This window comes from Ursus americanus, chromosome X (genome assembly GCF_024610735.1).
Source record: "Ursus americanus isolate L20-20 chromosome X, mUrsAme1.1.p, whole genome shotgun sequence".
NCBI lineage: Eukaryota > Metazoa > Chordata > Mammalia > Carnivora > Ursidae > Ursus > Ursus americanus.
Genome location: NC_142164.1, coordinates 43136396 through 43147104, shown reverse-complemented (window position 1 = coordinate 43147104; position 10709 = coordinate 43136396). Strand labels below are relative to the sequence as shown.

Below are 10709 nucleotides of genomic sequence, written 5' to 3'. Positions count from 1 at the left end.
AAATAATGATAACAAATTATTGCTAACACACAAGAAACATAACTGAAAAATCCTTTTCAATAATAGAAAATGTGTCCTTCTTTTGAAAGTCCATTGTCTAAAGCATAGCCTTCCAGTTATCTGACCCTGGCCCTATGGAAGGTATTTTACAACTCTTAAGTTTTAGGTAACTGATCTCACTGCAATACATTTCTAGTCTTAGCCAAGCAATTGCATTGGATTTCCTTTCCCCTTGGAATAATATTTGTTTGTCTCCATTTGAACAATCACTTCAACATTCCTGATCTGTACATGTGACAAAGGGGTGGTGTTGAATTGTCAAGTGTAATTTCTGCAGAAGCATGGGGGACCACCAACCTGTTAGCTAATGTGTGAAGACTGAGTTGGAGGGAAGTTCCCGGAAGGTGTGAATTGAGTATGGAGAATTGTTCTTAGAATTTTGATGCAAAGGCAAAAAACATATGTAAAGAAAAAAGTCACTAGAGATGTGAAGGGCCCATGACGTTAAAGCATACTTTAAAATAATCAATTATGGGGCGCCTGGGTAGCGCAGTCGTTAAAGCGTCTGCCTTCGGCTCAGGGCGTGATCCTGGCATTCTGGGATCGAGTCCCACATCGGGCTCCTCTGCTGGGAGCCTGCTTCTTCCTCTCCCACTCCCCCTGCTGTGTTCCCTCTCTCGCTGGCTGTCTCTCTGTCACATAAATAAATAAAATCTTTAAAAAAAATAAAATAAAATAAAATAAAATAATCAATTATAAGACATTGGAGCAGGTAAATCTTAATGGGAAGGAGCCATCTCTTCTTAGATTTAACATCTGAATTTACCATACCACCCTATCCACACTTTATGCGCTTCTTTCCTTTCTGGAGAAGGCTAAATCTTAACCAATGAACTGGTTTGGTCTTAATAGCTGTTAACTGGATAAATGGATGAATTGATGGACAGATGAATGCAGGAAGTGCGAAACGTGCCGGAAATTCACAGATTTTTATGCCTTAGGGCAAAGCTCTATTTTTGGTGACTATGATGACTCTTTAATAGAGACAGATGTGTCCTAGCGATGTCCAGAGCATGTCCCACCTTCGGATGCCTGGAACTGGGTTGGGAGAGTACATCCTTGCAGTGGGGGCAGATCTGTCCTGGGTTGTGGGAAGACAACAGAATCCAGATCCAAGTAGCCTCTTTCCCAAGAGGCTTTGGGGCTCAGTGCCCTGGGCTGTCTCTTATGTAAAGCCATTGAGGTCCCGGCGGTGGGGGCTGAACTGCACTGGGGTGTGGGGAGACAAAGGAATCCAGATCCAAGTTGTCTGTTTCCTGCTTTGGGGCTTGGTGCCCCCTGTTGCCTCCTAAGTAAAGCCTGACCACAATGAGTGTGAGTCCTGCTCCAGGGGTGTCCTGGAGCTGCTTTCCTTTAAAGGCAGAGGTGTAGGAGGGAAGACAGGTAAGGACTCTGAGCCCCAGCTTCCCCATCTGTACAATGGGGATGAGAATGCCTCACCCACAGGATTGCTGAGAAAAGTCAGTGATCCACAGGAGCAAGCCCCTGGCTCTGTGGTTACTGCAGGGTTATGAATGCCTGTATGAATTCAGGCTACTTCTTATTCCTTTTCAATTTTGTTGTTAGGGGATAGACTAGGAAAGGAGAAGAAAAAGTCCCTGGTGAGAAGTCCATTGAAACATGTTGTTATGACCACGACCCAGTTGTATCAGTGTCATTGTCAGTAACCTAGTGCCTAGCATGGTACGGGGCACATGGTTACACCAGTAAAGCATAATGATTTCTGGATCTGTCTCTTCCTGTGCAGCTCTTCATACCAGTGGCCCAGCTCATACCAGGTGCCTGAAGGAAGCAGGTTGTGAAGATCTGTGTCCTGATGGCTGCTGAAGCTTCTACTTCAGATTCAAGGACAACAGTCCTCAGGAGACCCCACCCCCTCACATCCCTGGTGGCGTATGATACCTGGCACATGTGAGTTCACAGACCTGAACAAAAGTATGTTGTGCAATAGCTTTTGTGAGGTTCAAAGGTTATCCTAAAAGTAGAGAAGCTACTTTGACCACATCATGGGAGAAGAGGTTTAGCAGGTGAAATTTCCATTAGCAGCTACATGCTGTGTAGTGGCCCTTGAGGCCCATCTAAGAGAAGTTCTCTTTTGTCTGAAAGCAATGAATGAACCAGTTTGACAAACACTTGATTTTTAACATGTACTTGTGATAAATATACATTTATTTTTCTGACCATATAAGTAATAATAAATGAGTTCTATGTTCCCTAAGAAGAATGTGAAAATATGCCATTAGTTAGAAGGGTTCTTAGCAATTTAAGATTGTAACATGGATTCTTTCCTGGGAACCATGGTTTAACGATTTTACAATGAAATTTTTTTAAGCACCTAAAATTTTTGACTGTTAGTTTGTAATGGTGCCAACACTTTGGAAAACAGTTTGTCAGTTTCTTACATTAATCCTACACCCACCATATGATACTGCTGTTGCACTCCAAATGTATTTATCCAAGAAAATGAAAATATATATCCAACAAAGATTATACACAAATGTTTATAGCACCTTTATCTACAAAAGCCCCAAATTGAAAAAAAGCAACAATATCCGTGACCAGTTGAATGGATAGAACTAATTGTGGTATATCCACATTAGTGGATTAGTGGAACATTAGTGGAACATTAGTCAACAATTAAAAGGAAGGAAATACTGATCAATATCAATCTAGAAATAATGAGGTAGAAGGAAAGAAGAAAAAAAATACATTGTATGATTCCAGTCACATAAAATTGTAGGAAAATAAAACTAATCCATAGTGACAGAAGATCAGTGGTTGCTTGGGAATGGAGATGGGTGATGTGGAGAGAGGCTGAAGAGAGGTAGATAGGGGCATTACAAAGGTCTACAAAGAAGCTTTTTGAGGTTGATAGATATGTTCTTTATCTTGACTGTAGGATTGGATTCACAGGTGTATATGTATATAAAAACTGATTGGAGCATATGATTTAGCTATTTACAGTGTATTATATGCCAAACATGCTTCATTGAAGTATCTGATATATATTTATATATTTATAATTCTCTGATGCAATTAAATGAATTTGGTGAAATATTCCACAATTATGTTCTCACAGCATTAACAGACCCACAATATATCTTATAAAATTGGCCCCACTACATATAACCAAGTAGAAACCATCATTTGCAAAGAAATTTATCCAAGTACTTATAGAAAGTTGATGTTCATTTCTATTTGAAGTACAAAAATAAAAATATTATATATTAGGACAATAATTATAATAATATTTAAGAGTAACTGGTTATTTTATGGAAAGATGCTGAGTATCATTATTGTTTTTATTTGAGCTGGGATCCCCTTTTATGTTTGGAACTAGAGGAAATATGAGGATTGTGCTGAGTGACTTACCCAGAAATACTTATTTTTGAAATGTTTTAAATTTTCCTTCTGGTGATTCCAGTAATGAAAATCAGAGAAAGAAGGAAAACTGAAGCCTCTGATAATATACAAAGCTTAGCAAAAAATCAGTCTGTGCAAGAGGCATTGTCAATTATTCCTCAATATTATGTGTAGTCAGCCTGACTTCTAATTACAGTAAACATTTATTTTTTTGAGATCCAACCACCTCGCATTTTACCTTTAACCTTTTGTTATTGTTTTTAAACTCCCTTTACACAAATAATGCATTTTCATTACCAAAAATGTAGCAGCTATGTATGAGCAAAGTGAAATTCCCTGTGTTGCTTATTTTGAGCCTACAAAATGATATTGAGCAAATGTGTCAAAGCTTTATTCAGATTAACTCTTTTTAGAGTGAATATCCAGAGCCAGGACAGACTTAGCATCCTTCCTTATTTCCTAATACTGTCCAATGGAAATCAGTGACCCTGAGACACAGCCGGGTTCTCAAGTGCCCTTGGAATCATCAAAAACAGGTTTAATGTGAGGCTTTGATCTGGAGTTCAGAATATATCAAAACCATTAACAAATCAGTGGTGCTTTAATGTATCTGGCTATTCAGTTGAAGAAAGACCTAATTTCCTAGTTATTCTGGATCAGAGAGAATTTACATATCTATGGAAGAAGGGAGAGAGGGCAATTGTTGGCAGACACATAGTTAAGGGTTACCCAGGAATATTTCCATGTGGATTAACTTCCCAAGGGAGTGGCAGGGTGTCATTTCTGTACCAAGATGTGAATGTAATTTCCCTGTTGAATGCTGTAATCAAGAACAGCTCCTGACTGTACAAATTAAACCATCCCTTTTTCTTATAAAAATATTGAAATATGGGTGTGTTTATGTGCTTCTAGGTTCTCTCCAGCTCTATCACCTACAGTACACCCTCATAGTTGTAGCTCACTCCCAATTCAGACCAGAGCTGACTTCCAGTCTCAAGTGTAGATAGCCAGATCATGTGGCTTTTTTATATCCTAGAAAATTGATGGTTGTAGAGGGATTGTTTGAGTTATGTGAAAATTCAGAAAGCTGACTGATCCCATGAAGTCAAGCTCTGAACCTTTATCCTCCCACCCCCTTTCAGAGCCCCCTGGTGGAGACTATAGAACTGCCAACCTGGATCTAACCACCAGCTGACATCACATTTATCTCAATTGTTGTGGTTCTGGTTAAATGAAAAAGAGTACCTTTTGCAAAGAGAAAAAAAAAATAATCACGAAATGGTTTGTTTACTATGACCAAATCTGCTTGGAAAATTTCTGTGTATATTAAATGTAATCCATTTTATCTCTTTCCTCATCACTGTCAATTGATGTGCAGTGTGTACTGTATAGAAGGTCCCTACTAGAGAACAAGGTGTTCATTTTCCATTACCCCAACCTTGTACATGCTGCTCAGACTTTCTCCCACTCTTTGTCTGTCATTCCCTGTCCATGGCACAGGGCACAACTGCCCAGATCCCACTCTGACACCCCATCCTCTCAGTCACCTACCCTCTTCTTGCCCTGCACTGCACTTCGCGTACCTGACACTGACTGCCAAGTCAGGCCACTGCCACCAAGGTGTTTCATCTTCCGCAGGCCCCGAAGTGTTTTTATCTTCTTCCTTTACACCTATCAGTTTTTTTCATACTGAATTAGAATCATTGTGTATACATTAAATACCTGTTTTGTTTGGGTTTTTTTTTTTGAGATTATTGTTATTCTTTTAAATCTTTGCACACTTGGAAGTTTCAGGATGGTGGTATGTTGGTGCCACCTTGTGACAAAAGCCTGAACTGTAGCGTAAATACTATTGAGCAGGAAAGAGGGCTGTGACTCTCAATAACCATACAGAGTTTTCTGAAAGTCAGAATGGAAAAGGAAACTCCTTGGATATAGCATATTGATGGGCTCTCTCTGGACACTTTATACAAATGGAATCAGACAATATGTGTTCTTTTGCATGTTTGGCTTCTTTTGCTTAGCTTAACGTTTCCAAGGTTCATTCAGGTTGTAGTATGTATCAGCACTCCTATCTTTTTTTTTTTTTTAAAAAAAAGGTTTTTAAAGTTTAATTCCAGTATAGTTAGCATACAGTGTTATAATAGTTTCAGGTGTACAATATAGTGATTCAACAATTCTATACATTACGCAGTGCTTATCATAAGTGTGCTTATCACCTATTACACCATTTCCCCCATCCACCTCCCCTCCCAACCATCTGTTTGTTCTCTATAGTCAAGTCTATTTATCAGTACTTCATATATTTTTATTGCCAAAATATATATCGGATTTTAATTATGCATTCATTAATTGGTGGACATTTGGGGTTTTCCACTTTGGGCTATAATGAATGATGCTGCATACACCCTTGTCCAAGTTTTACTGTAAACATATGTTGTCATTTCTCCTGACTGTGTACCTAGGAGTGGAATTACTGGGTCCTATGGTAACCCTCTGTTGAAGCATTTCAAGTACTGCAAGACTGAGAACAAACGAATGGTTACCAGAAGGGAGGGGGAAATTGGTGAAATAGGTCATGGTGATTAAGGAGAGCACTTGTTGTGATGAGCACAGTGTGATGTATGGAATTGTTGAATCACTATATTGTACACCTGAAACTAATATCACACTGTATGTTAACGAACAGGAATAAAAATAAAAACTTTAAAAAAAAGAACTGCCAGAATGTTTTCATGACCCTGACATTCTTGAGGAGTGCAGACGTAGTTTGTCATTTTTCTCCTGATTAGACTGTGGTTATGAGTTTTGAGAAAGAACATCACAGACTTAATGTGCTCTTCTTGTCACATCATGTCTGTGAAGACATGATCCCCACATAAATCACTGGGTCACTAAGGATGGTGACCATCATCATAGGGTTATGGTGGAGTTTGCCTAGTTTCTCCAGTGTATAGTAACTATCTTCCATCACCTACCCTACACTTTATAAGTTCAATCACTAAGTCTACATTGCCCTCATAGGTGAGAGGTGGAATTAAAGTCACCTCATGGAGGCAGGTTATCTACATGTATTATTTGGTATAATTTGATAAAAACAGTTTGTCTCTTCTCACCTATTTTTATTAATCCAAGCATAATTTATGTCAGTATTTACTCATGTATACTGATTTTGTAGGTTATTTTTAATACACATATTTCAAAAGAAGTTTAACATGATGATTTTGATGGCACAGAAAAATAATCTAATACTTGAAACACTACTAAAGAGTTCCCTACATCCACCATTTTATATCACCAGCATTGTATTGTCTAAGTGTGGTATATTAGACAATGCGTGTACACAATATATTTAACCATGGCAGAATTTGGAACCACATTTTAATTTCATATGATTTTATTACATATTTGGTTTTCTTGAGAAAGAAATAAAAAAACAGCTCAGAGGTTATTGGAATGATTATATCAAATTATTGGTAAATGCAGAAAACATATTTGAAAAATCCTTTTCAATGAAGAAAAAGTATAAGGTATGTCATAGAAATTGTGTCTTTTGTTTGAAAGTCATTGTCTGAAGGACAGCCTTCCAGTTTTCTGACCCTGACTATATGGAAGTTATGTTACAATTCTTTTAAGTAACTGATGGCACCAAAATACAATCCTTGTCTTACCCAAGCAATTGAATTCTTTCCTAGGAAAAGAAAATCCTTTCCTTTTGGGGAAATACTTGTTTGCCTCCATTTGGACAATCACTTCAACATTTGTGATGTGTGCATATGACACGGAAATTGTTGTTGAGTTGGCAAGTGTAATTTCAAGTGGAAACATGAAGGAAAACGGCCTCATTAGATGAGGGATGAAGACTGAGTTGGAGGGGAGGTGCAGGGGGTTGTGAACTGAATATCAAGAAATCTTACAATATTGATGCAAAGACAAGCATATATGTAAAGGGGAGAGTCACTAAAGATGTGGAGAGGGGCCCAGGGCATTAAAGCATATTTTTAAATAATCAATTATAAAAGACTTGGGCAGACTGAAATCTTAATGGGAAGAAGACATCTCTTCTTAGATTTAACAAGTGAATTTACCACACTAACCTTTCGGCGCTTTACTTCCTTGTTTGCATTCTGAAGAAGCCTAAAACTTATCCAAAGGGATAACATAACAACTTTGGTCTTAATGCCTACTAATTGGATGGATGGACGGATGGATGGATGGATGCAGAAGGTGTCAAACATGTGCTGGTAAGTCACGGATTTTTATGTTTCAGGACAGAGTTTTTAGTGCAGCCGATGAACCTGCAGTGCAGGTGGCTAAGAGGATGCAGCTTCTCAGAACTCTGCAACTGATGTTTGCAAGATGAGAGGCATTTCCTGTGTGGAGGACCCACCTGAACATCTCAGTTGCTATAGAAACCTGACATAATTGATAGGAATGTGACATTAATAGAGACATAGTAGCCTGGCATGAACAGCAGGTCCCACCTTCAGGTGTTTGGGACTGAGCTGTGGTTCTGGGTCCATGCAGTGGGAGGGGAGGTGATCCGTCCTGGGGTGTGAGAGAAAGGGAACCCAGATTCAAGTCATCTCTTTCCCTCTTTGAGACTTGGTGCTTAAGCTGTCTCCTAGATAAGGCCATTAGGGTTTTTCCAGGCCACAGTGTGTGTGGGTCCTGTTCCAGGGGTGTCCTGGAGTTGCTTTCCTTTAAAGGCTGGGGCGTGGGAGGGAAGACAGGTAAAGACTGAGCCCCAGCTTCCCCCTCTGTACAATGGGGTTGAGAATGCTTCACCCACAGGACCACTGAACAATCAGTGATACACATGAGCAAACCCATGGCCCTGTGGTTGGTTACTGTGTGATCATGGATGCCTATATGAATTCAAGCCATGTCTTATTCCTTTTCAACTTCATTGTTAAGGGAGAAACAAGTCAAAGAAGTAGGGAAAAGCTGTGAGAAGTCCACTATAACATGTGCTTCTTATGACCGTGGCCTAAATATATTAACGTCATTGTCAGTAACCTAGTGCCTGGCATGGTGGTTGCACATAGTTACACCAGTAAAGCATAATGATTTCTGGATTTGTCTCTTCCTGTGCAGCTGTTCATACCAGTGGCCCAGCTCATACCAGGTGCCTGAAGGAGGCAGGTTCTGAGGATCTGAGTCCTGATGGCTGCTGAAGCTTCTACTTCAGATTCAAGGGCAGCAGTCCTCAGGAGACCCCAACACCTCACAATTTATGTGTTTCATTTTCTCTTCTTTCTTAGGATATCAATTCTACTTTTTATTTTTCTTTTTAGTGGCTGCCCTTGGGTTTGCAATATACATTTACTAACCCAAGTCCACTTTCAGATAATACTATACTGCTTCACAGGGAGAGCAAGTACCCTACAATAACAAAGTTAGCCTAATTCTTTCCTCCATCCCTTATTTCATTGATGTTATTCATTTCACTTCACGTATACATAAGAATATATCAGCATATATATTTATATATAAGCATATGGAATTGAATATATTGTTGCTGTTTTAACTTTGAACAAACTATTATCTGTTAGATCAATTAAAAACAAGAAAAAGAATGTTTTATTTTACCTTCATTTATAACTTCCTTAAGGATTTTCCTTTCTTCATGTAGATCAGAGTATCTGACCTACGTAATTTTTTTCTCTCAAAGAACTTCTATTATTTCTTGCAAGGCAGGTTAACTGGCAACACAGTTCCTCAATTTTTGTTTTTCTGAGAAAGTTTCTCTGTCTCTTGTGAAGGATCATTTGCAGATACAGATTTTGATGTTGAGGCAATTTTTTGCTCTCAATACTAAATATTTCACTCTTGCTTGCATGGTTTCTGAAAAGTCAGATATAATTCTTATCTTTGCTCCTCTATAGGAAGGGTGTTTTTTGCCTCTGGCTTCTTCCAAGATTTTTTCCTCTGCACTTGGCTCAATGTTAAACATTTACTAAAATGAATATGGATTATTTTTATGATTAAAAACTCTATCTCCTAAAACCTCTGCTACTTATGAAATCTTTCAGTTAAAAGGCATTGTAAGCTATAAAATTAATCAAGGCTTAGGGAAATGTTTATACTTTCTTCTTTCTCCCCTTAGGATAATCACTATCCGGAATTACATGCGTATCATTCCCCTGTATTTCTTTCTCACTTTACTCCAAGTGAGAGATTTTCTAAACAAAATATAGTGTTCTTTTTTATGATTTCATTACGTAAAGATGCACACACACATACATATAAACAAAGTAGGTGCCCCCATTCTCTGGCTTGCTAATTAAACACTGTGTGTACATACATACATTTTATATATATATATATATATACATATATATATATGTGTGTGTGTGTCTTATAGATAATATATGCATATAATTTATTTATGTATATAGTGTGCATATGTGCTTATATGTATAGTGTGTATTTATGCACACACACAGAAAACATGATCCTTACTCTCAAGAAAATGTTGTGAGACGTTCAAAGGGACATGTCTGTCAAGCTCCTGACACACTATTGGATGCATCACCCACAATGTTAGTTTTTGCTTCCTTTCCATCCCAATTGCTCTGAGCTTTAACAAGGATGTGTTTCTTAACCCATTTATTTCTGCTTTTACCTTTAACTATCTTTTATTCTCATTTTATAATTTAGGTTGTTATTCTTTATCGTGCTTTTTGAATTGAGTGTTTAATTCATTTATTTTTATTGATAAAGGTATTTATTGTTTCATTTTTTTCAAACTTCATTAAGGTATAATTGAAATATAACACTGGTTTTAAGGAGTACAACATAATGATTGGTTATATGTATATATTGCAAAATAATTGTTATAATAAATTTAGTTAATATCCACCAACTCACATAGTTACAATTTTTATTTCTTGTGATAAGAACTTTTAAGTTCTACTCTTTAAGCAGCTTTTCAAGATACACTACAGTATGGTTAACTATAGTTACTATACTGTACTTTGCATCTCCAGAACTGACTTATTTTATAACTGGAAGTTGTACATTTTGACCACCTCCATCTTTTCTTTATTGAGGTATAATTGACACATCATTCTACATAAATTTCAGATGTACACCATGATGATTCAATATTTGTATTTTGCAAAATGATCACCACAATAAATCTAGTTAACAGCCATCAGCATACATAGGTAAAAATTATTTTTTTGTGTGATGAGAACTTTTATGATCCACTCTCTTAGTAACTTTTAAATATTCAGTACAGGATTATTAATTATAGTCACCATACTGAACATCATATTCCC

The 10709-nt window shown here is 37.6% G+C and overlaps 1 long non-coding RNA gene across 1 annotated transcript in view; it reads left to right on the top strand.

Moving 5' to 3' along the window:
* LOC148106899 (uncharacterized) overlaps nucleotides 1–10160 on the top strand; it is a 50007-nt gene extending 39847 nt beyond the window's left edge. The window contains exons 2-4 of the long non-coding RNA XR_015723263.1: nucleotides 1808–1971; nucleotides 7557–7667; nucleotides 8521–10160. This is a non-coding gene — a long non-coding RNA (uncharacterized LOC148106899). The remainder of the gene's footprint in view (nucleotides 1–1807; nucleotides 1972–7556; nucleotides 7668–8520) is intronic.
* The last annotated feature ends 549 nt before the right edge of the window (nucleotides 10161–10709 follow it).